Here is an 8773-nt window from a genome sequence, read left to right as displayed (position 1 = left end):
GGCAGAGAGAGAGAGGAGGAGGAAGGCAGAGAGAGAGAGGGAGAAAAAGAAAGAGAGAAAGGAGGCAGAAAGAGAGAGGGAGATTTCAAGAGAGGGAGACTTCAAGAGAAGGAGACTTTAAGCTTAACTGATCTCAACTGACTTCGGTTTATAGTAATGCTAAAGAACTTCTGTATTACACTGCACGCACACACACACGCACACGCACACACACATACACACACACACACGCGCGCGCGCACACACACACATATTTATACATAAGCGCACACGTATTGTTGAAACCATAAAGATCTATAAACTTTCGAGAGTAGGTGAAATAATTCCTTTTTTGAGCAGCGGGTTTCGAAGCACACATAAAGTTATAAGTAATAACAATATTTGCAAGCTATTATTTATAGCTTTATGTGTGCTTCGAGATCTATTGTTACGAAAGAGAATTTACACCCACGCGCGCGCGCACACCCACACCCACCAAAGGGTAAATTTCAGTTTCATTCCATCTAAATTCATGCCATACATTATGTATGTATGTATGTATGTATGTATGTATGTACGTGTGGTTGTATGTGGTCCATACATATATGCATATATATATATATATATATATATGCATATAAATGTATATATTCATACGTATATGTGTGTGTGTGTGTGTGTGTGTGTGCGTGTGTCTATATATGTATGTATGCATAAATATGTATGCGTTTATATATATTCACATACACACAGAATTGTTGATGAGTCAACACAGAAGCCTTTGCGTAATCACTGAACATGCTACAAATCAAACCCGTCTGTCTTAAACAATAAAAGAACATATTAAGTAACGTACTCGTAGGTGCCCCCTTGAAAAGATATTCAGTGATCGCTATATATATGGGAGAATTTACGAAAAGAACAATAGACGAAGACAGGTGGTGTAAACAACAAATGGATGTATTAGTTTAACGCTCGGGAATAGAGAAAGGCTTTGACGTTTCGAGCCTACGCTCTTCAGCTGAAAGGAACACAGAAAGAAATAAGGAGAGAAACAAGGAGAAAAAAAATATTAATGTAGTGGTCAGCGATCTATCATGGTGAATGCCGGACAGAAGGATCACACAGGAGAGCTAAGAAAAAGGGGAGATAACAAAGAAGTGGTGAACCCAAGACGAGAAGCTGCGTATATATATATATATATATATATATGTATATCTCCGTTTTTTACTTCGAGCCTAAGAATGATGGCGAAAGACAGCTGATGACGCTGGAAAACGAAACTTAGTTTTGACATACATTTCTTAACTCTTACTGACCTATGTCCCACTTTGATTTTCAAATATTATGAATAGGTAGTATATTTGTACTTTTCTTCTTCATTTTACTAGCGTCAGTGCATCTGAATATTTCTGGATGTAACGTAATTATTCGTAATTTCAATTTGTGAGATTTAAATATTTCTTCGACTCGACATACCCTCAAGACGCAGCTGAAGCAGCTGAAGTAATGGTGCCCTACAAGAACACAGAATCTAAAAATGCAATCATCTAGCAGAGACACTGACTTCAATATCAATTCAGGCGTCGTGCAAGATGATGCACTAGCATTATTCCCATTCAAGAAGGAAGAAAATGCCAAAAGAAGAAATGATTTGGTTGCTATTTCTAATAGGTTGTGTGATATCGTAAAGAATTCCTCAATGCATGTTTACTGAAGTTGATATTCTCGTTGTTGTAGTTGTTGTTGTGGTAGTAGTAGTTGTTGTTTAACATTACCCCAGACTTGATCCAGCAGATATAAGATTAAAGGCGCCTTCAATTGTGAACATCTCATCCGTATATCCACAGACACGATGTATCTCGTATTACATTAGCCAATGCATCTTTTTTGAAAGACTGGAAGAACAATTTTGCAGCTATTTTTAGCAGGTCTAGTGACTACGTAAAGACTCTCTCACTGACTTACATGATGAATAATTCTACGCCTATGTTTTTTAAAGAATAATATTTTCCAAAAAACCCTTCTACTATAGGTGATTGAATAACAGGAATGCATATCGTCGAAATCGACGTAAGATCCATTTACTTAAGAATGTATGATAGTTGGAGATTGAATCAACATTGTATTTGTGCTTTTCATCATCTTACTAGCCTCAGTGCATCTAAAATTATTTGAATATATCTTAATTGTTCATATTTTCAATTTGTAAGATTTAGATATTTTTATTATCACATCTCTTAGACTCGACGTACCCTCAAGACATAGTAGCTGAAGTAATGAAGTTCTACAAGAACACAACAGCCGAAGTGCAAACATCTGGAAGTGACACCGACTTCGACATCAATTCAAGCGTCGTGCAGTGATGCACTGGCGCCATTACCATTTTGCATTTGCCTGGGCTATGTTATTCGCGCTTTAGTCGACAAAATTAAAGAACTCAGCTTTAGTCTTACAAACGCCGCTTTTCGTTACTCAGGCACGACAATAACAGATACTGTCAATGATATAGCTCACTTTGCAGGTACCTTTTCAGAAACTACCTTTCTTTTCTGTGACTCTGAAATGCGGGAAAAAATATCTGTATGCATGTCAGTGCCTAAAAATTGATTACATTTGTTGCAATCAATAATCAAAATCAAACAAAACACTTTAAAATTAGCACATTACTATTTATTCTTAAGAAATAACATCGCATTCACAGAAAAGAATTTTTAAAATTCGCCTTGAAAATCAAGGGTTGTTCTTGTTGTCCCCTTATATCCTCTGGAAGTCACCCGTGCTGCAATGAAGTCTGATTGTCTTCTGGTCTACTACCTAGACACTCACCAAGTACCACGAAGCAAAGCTTAATGGCTTATGTACCCGCATTCTGAATATATTTTGAAAAAGACCAACCGACTAAACAGAGACTGTATGGCAGCATTCTTGCAACCACTGATATCATGAAAAAGAGAGAGAGAAAGTGAGAGAGAGAGAGAGAGAGAGAGAGAGAGAGAGAGAGAGAAAGGGAGAAAGAGAGAGAGAGAGAAAGGGAAAGAGAGAGAGGGAGGGAGAGAGACAGAGAGAGAGAAAGACCCATGCATTTTGTAAGACTTGTTGTAGAGCTAAGAACTCATTAGTAACATACTATTATGAACACCTCAACATGGATACACACGGGTCGACCGCCCGGCAAAGACCTCGATCAACCAGTTCTATATGGAGACGAGCTGTTTCCCTGTTGAACCCCTGTGCTCGGCCAGATGATGATTACCACATCTAGGTACTTAGACAATTTCTCCTCTTTTCTTCAAGGAGAGTGTTGTTTTGTCGCACGTCAACTTTGATCTAAGTAGATGAATCTATGAAAGGAGCTCCTGCCTTGACCAACCCATCCTTCTCTTTGCCATTGCGTATCTAGAACTATATTACCCCATGAGTCTCTATTTTTAAGATGGAAGGTTGTGATCTGCGATAAATTTGGCTGATATTTATAGCAGGTCGAGCGACCACATATAACAAGTTAGTTTGTTCTCAAAGATATTTCCGTGTAATCATTAAAAATGATGGATAGAGATTTTGTCTTTATTACTCTGTTCTCTTTTCTCCTTGTCTTTTCTCCTCTATTTATCTATCTATCTATCTATCTATCTATCTATCTATCTATCTATCTATCTATCTATCTATCTATCTATCTACATGTGATGATGATGTTCTATCATTTTCAAAATTATTCCAGCTTGATTTTCAGACAGTCGCTGCAGTGTATTGTAATTATTGGCAATGCCTTAAAGCGAATCAGTGAATAAAATGCAAATAAGAATACATATTATTTCAGTAAATGATGTCAAATTATAGGTAAACGCTGGGGGGTTACGGAAAAGCTTTTCCTAGATAATCTCCTTATTTATTTAGACTATCCTTCATTGCACTACTAACATATTTTCCTCTCATATCTTCTTGCATTTAATTATTACTTATTTATTTTATAGGAAGAAAATTCAGGAAGATGGTTTACGCAAAATATATTACTGTATATATCTGTGCATAAGTCGTCAAAGATGGCAGCCAGAATTTCCATTTAAAATGTACATTTGAAGCTATATAGTCTGTAAAGGACCATCCTACAATAGTGAACAACTGATTTTACAAACTTTGGTTTTCGTTCAAATTATGAGAATTTTCCACAAAAGAGACGCTTCTGATTTTGGCATGCGATAATATGCGTTGAATCAAACGCAACATTTGTAGCCTACAATTTATATATAAAGGTTATCTATGTTATATAGTTTTCTATTTTGGCAATATGGAAGATATTCTAGTAGTTACAGAGGCACTAGCATTTATGAGAGCTTACTATATCAATATCTCTTTAACAACTATCCCAGTGGCCAGTACAACGGTACTTTTATGTACCATACCTAACTAGTCTTTATTATTAAAATCTAGCCAATTAATTTTTACTGCTTGTCAGCCGTTGCAAATGGCGATCGGTGTAAGTCAGCTAAATTCATTGGGCTGTTATTTTAAAATATGTTAGGATCTTTTTTAAAACGGGGGCCACATTTTTCATTAACGAAACACTTTGAAACTTGGAACACTGGTAGAATGTGTCATATAAAACATCTTTTTCTCTTAGTCTTCTTTAAAAAAAAAAGAAATCCCTAAGTTATTCCATGTTAAAGTTGTCGTATTTCTGTAATTTCAACCAATCACTGACGTCCATTCAGCCGATATACATTAAGTGCCGACTACATAAACAAACAATTCTATCGGTGATAGGGTTAGGGTTAGGGTTAGGGTAAAACAGCAAATTTAAAAAGAGAAAAAGCAAATAAAACGAAGAAAAAAAAAGAAAATGAAAAAAGCAAATTTAAAATGAAAAAAGCAAATAAAACGACGCTATGGCTTAATCAGCCAAAGGAGTAAATGTAAACAACTGAATACTTGTCAGTGATTGGTTGAAATTATCGAAATAAGACAATTTTTACATGAAATAAATTCGAATACAAAAATATTTTTCTGTTCTATAACACAAAATAGATAAGTATACGAAGTTTGAAAGTCTTTCGGTACCAAAAACATTACGTAAAACATTAATGAAAAATGTGGCCCCCGTTTTAAAAAAGATCCATATGTTAGGTTTATTATAAATTTCTATTAATCTAAAGAGGGTGCATGTGCTAGTAGTTAGGGTGTTGCATTCACGATCGCGAGATCGTGGTTTCAATTCCCGGAGTGGGCGGTGCGTTGTGTTTTTGAGCAAAACAATACAAGTCACGTTGCTTTGCGATCACTTCGACACCTGACGTATGGCACACCGTGCATCTGTTCAGACAACATCAATTCGATGTAAGGAGTGAACATTTAATCAGTATAAATAAATGATATCTGCAGATTGTTCAGCAAGAAATTGCGGAACCGTTTATCTCGAACTACGAGGGACTGCCATCATTAATTTAATATAATTTTACTAGTAATTAAGTTTCTCAGTTTTCCAGTAAAAAATTTTGTGTACTTAGACCATACAGACATGAAAATATTAATATCTGCCATGGTATATCATGTTCTAAAAAGTGGTTTTAGAATGGCAAAGTTCAGATTTTATATTCTGTCTTGAAGATTATTCCTGTCTTTTTTGGTTTTGTTTTGAAATTTTTTTAGGGTTGAATTCCATTCTGTACATAGATACATACAATAGATTTTCCTCGTTCATGAAAGAAACATTATTAAAGTGAAAGTAAGATCAGGTATGTTGTAGAAAAATATAGTACTGTGTAACTAGTTTTATTTTTTCAGATAGGATGTGCGGGAGATAACATCGGACATTTCATCCTAACTTGAAATCTTCGGTAGAAATATAATCTCGCCACTCAGTATTCTATATATTGCTAATGAACAATTGATTATATACAAACAATGTTTCTGTGTATAACTTTAAACTTCAACCGGTAGAGGGGCCATGGTTCGGGAGTTCCAGGGTTTTGGGGAGAATGGAACCACTTCTTAGAAACTATACGAGTAGTTCCCAGGTCTTCTCTAACACGGAGTTGTAGCACCTTTTAGGCTTCAAGCTTAGGGTAGATTAGCTTATTAGGGCTTGCCTACCTATGCTTGGGACGATTAGATCCAGCGGACACTGTGAAGAAACATTTATGGTTTAACAGAAAGAAAGGAGGCAGCAGCAACGCATTGTGGAATACAGAGAGCAAGATAAGGCAAGTAAAACATTTTGGTCATTGACTGCATCTGTCTCCATCTCCAGTAATTTTGATCCTGTCTTGCTATTAGATTGTTTTGGGCCCCGGACGAGAGAGCAACTTTAACTTTAACTTTAACTTTAACACATCTTCATCTTAAGTAAATTCACCGCACAAGTCATCAGTCATCCTCGAGGATGACTAGATAGTCCTCGTCGCTTCGACGGACGAACATATATATACAAAATTAAATGCGTGATGGAAGAGAGTTAGAAAGAGAGAGAGAGAGAGAGAGAGAGAGAGAGAGAGAGCGAGAGAGCGAGAGAGAAAGAAAGAAAGAGAGAGAGAGAGAGGGAAGAATTGGCAAAAAAGAGTGAGAGAGAGGAGATGGGAGAAAGAGAGAGAGAGAGGAGTTTGGAGAAAGAAAGTGAGAAAAAATATTTAGATAATTCTCAAATAACGACCACATGATAAACAAACAGTTAAGTGGTTGTAAACATTTTAAATATCTGCCTTTTTAATGGATTTTAATGCTTTAATGTCCGAGTTATTATAAATCGCCAATGTTTGTGTTTTTCTCTTAATCTTGAGTTACTAAGAATTTTGTTTTCATAATTATATATTAAAGCGAAATGCACTTCAAACTGAATCGAAATTCTGTTATAATAAATTACAATTTTTAATGTTATATAATGGACAACCAACATGGTTATGTGGTTAAAGATTTAAATTTTCACTCTACGGTACTTTTGGTAAATTACTTATAATGTAGATCTTGATAAGCCAAAGCTTTGTATGTATAATTTAGTGGACGAATGGTGCGTATAATGTCGTTGGCTGTATGTATGAATGTATGTATGTAATTATTCAGTTTTATTTCAAAATTTCTTGCCAATAGAGAAAGAGCTGGTCTCTAATCAGGATCCTTCATTGGCATTTCAACATCAACAGGATATTTTTGCATGTATATATGCATGTATATGTGCAGTATTCGGAGTCAGTACAAATGCTGATTTGTATTTTTTGTTTTATGTATTCATTCTCATGCGTTACAGTTGCATGTCTAGACATGCACATATATACTTAAATGATAGATTTCTGAAATGTTTCACAGATTTTTACAGTTTCAGTGATGGTTTTATTTTCTGTAGCCTTCTCCTATCTGGTTTTGGGAAGCAATTTCTCAAGATTGGTATTTAGACAGTGTGTTACATATCCCATATGTATATATGTATGTATGTATGTATGCATGTATGCATGTATGCATGTATGTATGTATGCATGTATGCATGTATGCATGTATGTATGTATGTATGTATGTATGTATGTATGTATGTTCTCTCCTGTTCATAGTTATTTGAATTCTTCCTCCAAGGCAGGAGCTGGTTACTAACGAAGATGCAAAAAGATCCATCGTTGGAATGTAGATATCAAAAACAAAGTCACATTTCAAACTTGAAAAAAGTCCTGCATATTTCTACTGTTCCACTTACAGATTGCATTTGCAATGAGCGGGATACTTGGTTGATTTCTTTTTCTGAAAACCTCAGCTTATCGAGACTAACACTTAGGCATTTATTTGCAAAACCAACTGCATCAATTATTATTGTTATAAATGTGAATTTATACTCTGGATATAGAAACTGGAAGTTTCGGAGCAGTTGTCCATAATCATCGTCTATCTCTTTGATTTTCAAAGAGATAGTCACAACACCAGAGTAGCTGACATCTATGCGCAGACATACTTTTTCTTGGTTGTCCCAAACTACAATATCCAGCCTGTTACCTTATATCTTTTATTTGTTTCAGTCATTTGACTGCTGCCATGCTGGAGCACAAGAGCCTTGAAGGGTTTTAGTCGAACAAATCGACCCTAGGACTTAATTTTTTAAAGCCTAGTTCTTATTCTATCGGTCTCTTTTGTTGACTAATCACAGTTATGGGGGATATAAACACACCAGCATCGGTTGTCAAGCAGTGGTGGACAAACACACACACACACACGCGCACATCCATCCATCCATCCATCCATCCATCCATCCATCCAACCATCCATCCATCCATCCGTCCATCCACCCGTCCATCCATATATATATATAAAAGCAAAAACTAAGCTAGTTCTAAAATCTCTCTAAGAGATGAACGCAGAAGTTGTACTTGCAAGTAATTTTATTAGCCATTTCAACATGGCTGTTGCCGTTCGGACGGAATTTACTATGATTTTTTTTAACCCCGAGAGGACATCTTCTATAGCTTGTTAACAATACACAGCTGCATCCACTCACACGGCTTTGGTCGTTCTGGTGCTATAGTAGAAGACACTTGCCCAAGTTGCCACGAAGTGGGACTGAACCCGGAACAATGTGCTTGGGAATCAAGCTTCCTACCACACAGCCACGCCTGCACCTGTTATGTTTGCATTTGACAGAAATTTTGATGAAAATGTTCCACCAGTATTCCTTGTGTATGTATTCAATAACAGGGGTATTCTCTATATTTATTCCAGGTCAGTCTTTTTTCCGAATGGCATTGTATATTGTTTTTGTGACAACATCGGACCTTGATGACATTTTTGGGCAGCTGCTTATCACATGTTTGATGTCTTCTATATC

Source organism: Octopus bimaculoides, chromosome 4, assembly GCF_001194135.2.
Source record: "Octopus bimaculoides isolate UCB-OBI-ISO-001 chromosome 4, ASM119413v2, whole genome shotgun sequence".
In the NCBI taxonomy this organism is placed as follows: domain Eukaryota; kingdom Metazoa; phylum Mollusca; class Cephalopoda; order Octopoda; family Octopodidae; genus Octopus; species Octopus bimaculoides.
This window is presented reverse-complemented; position numbering follows the sequence as displayed.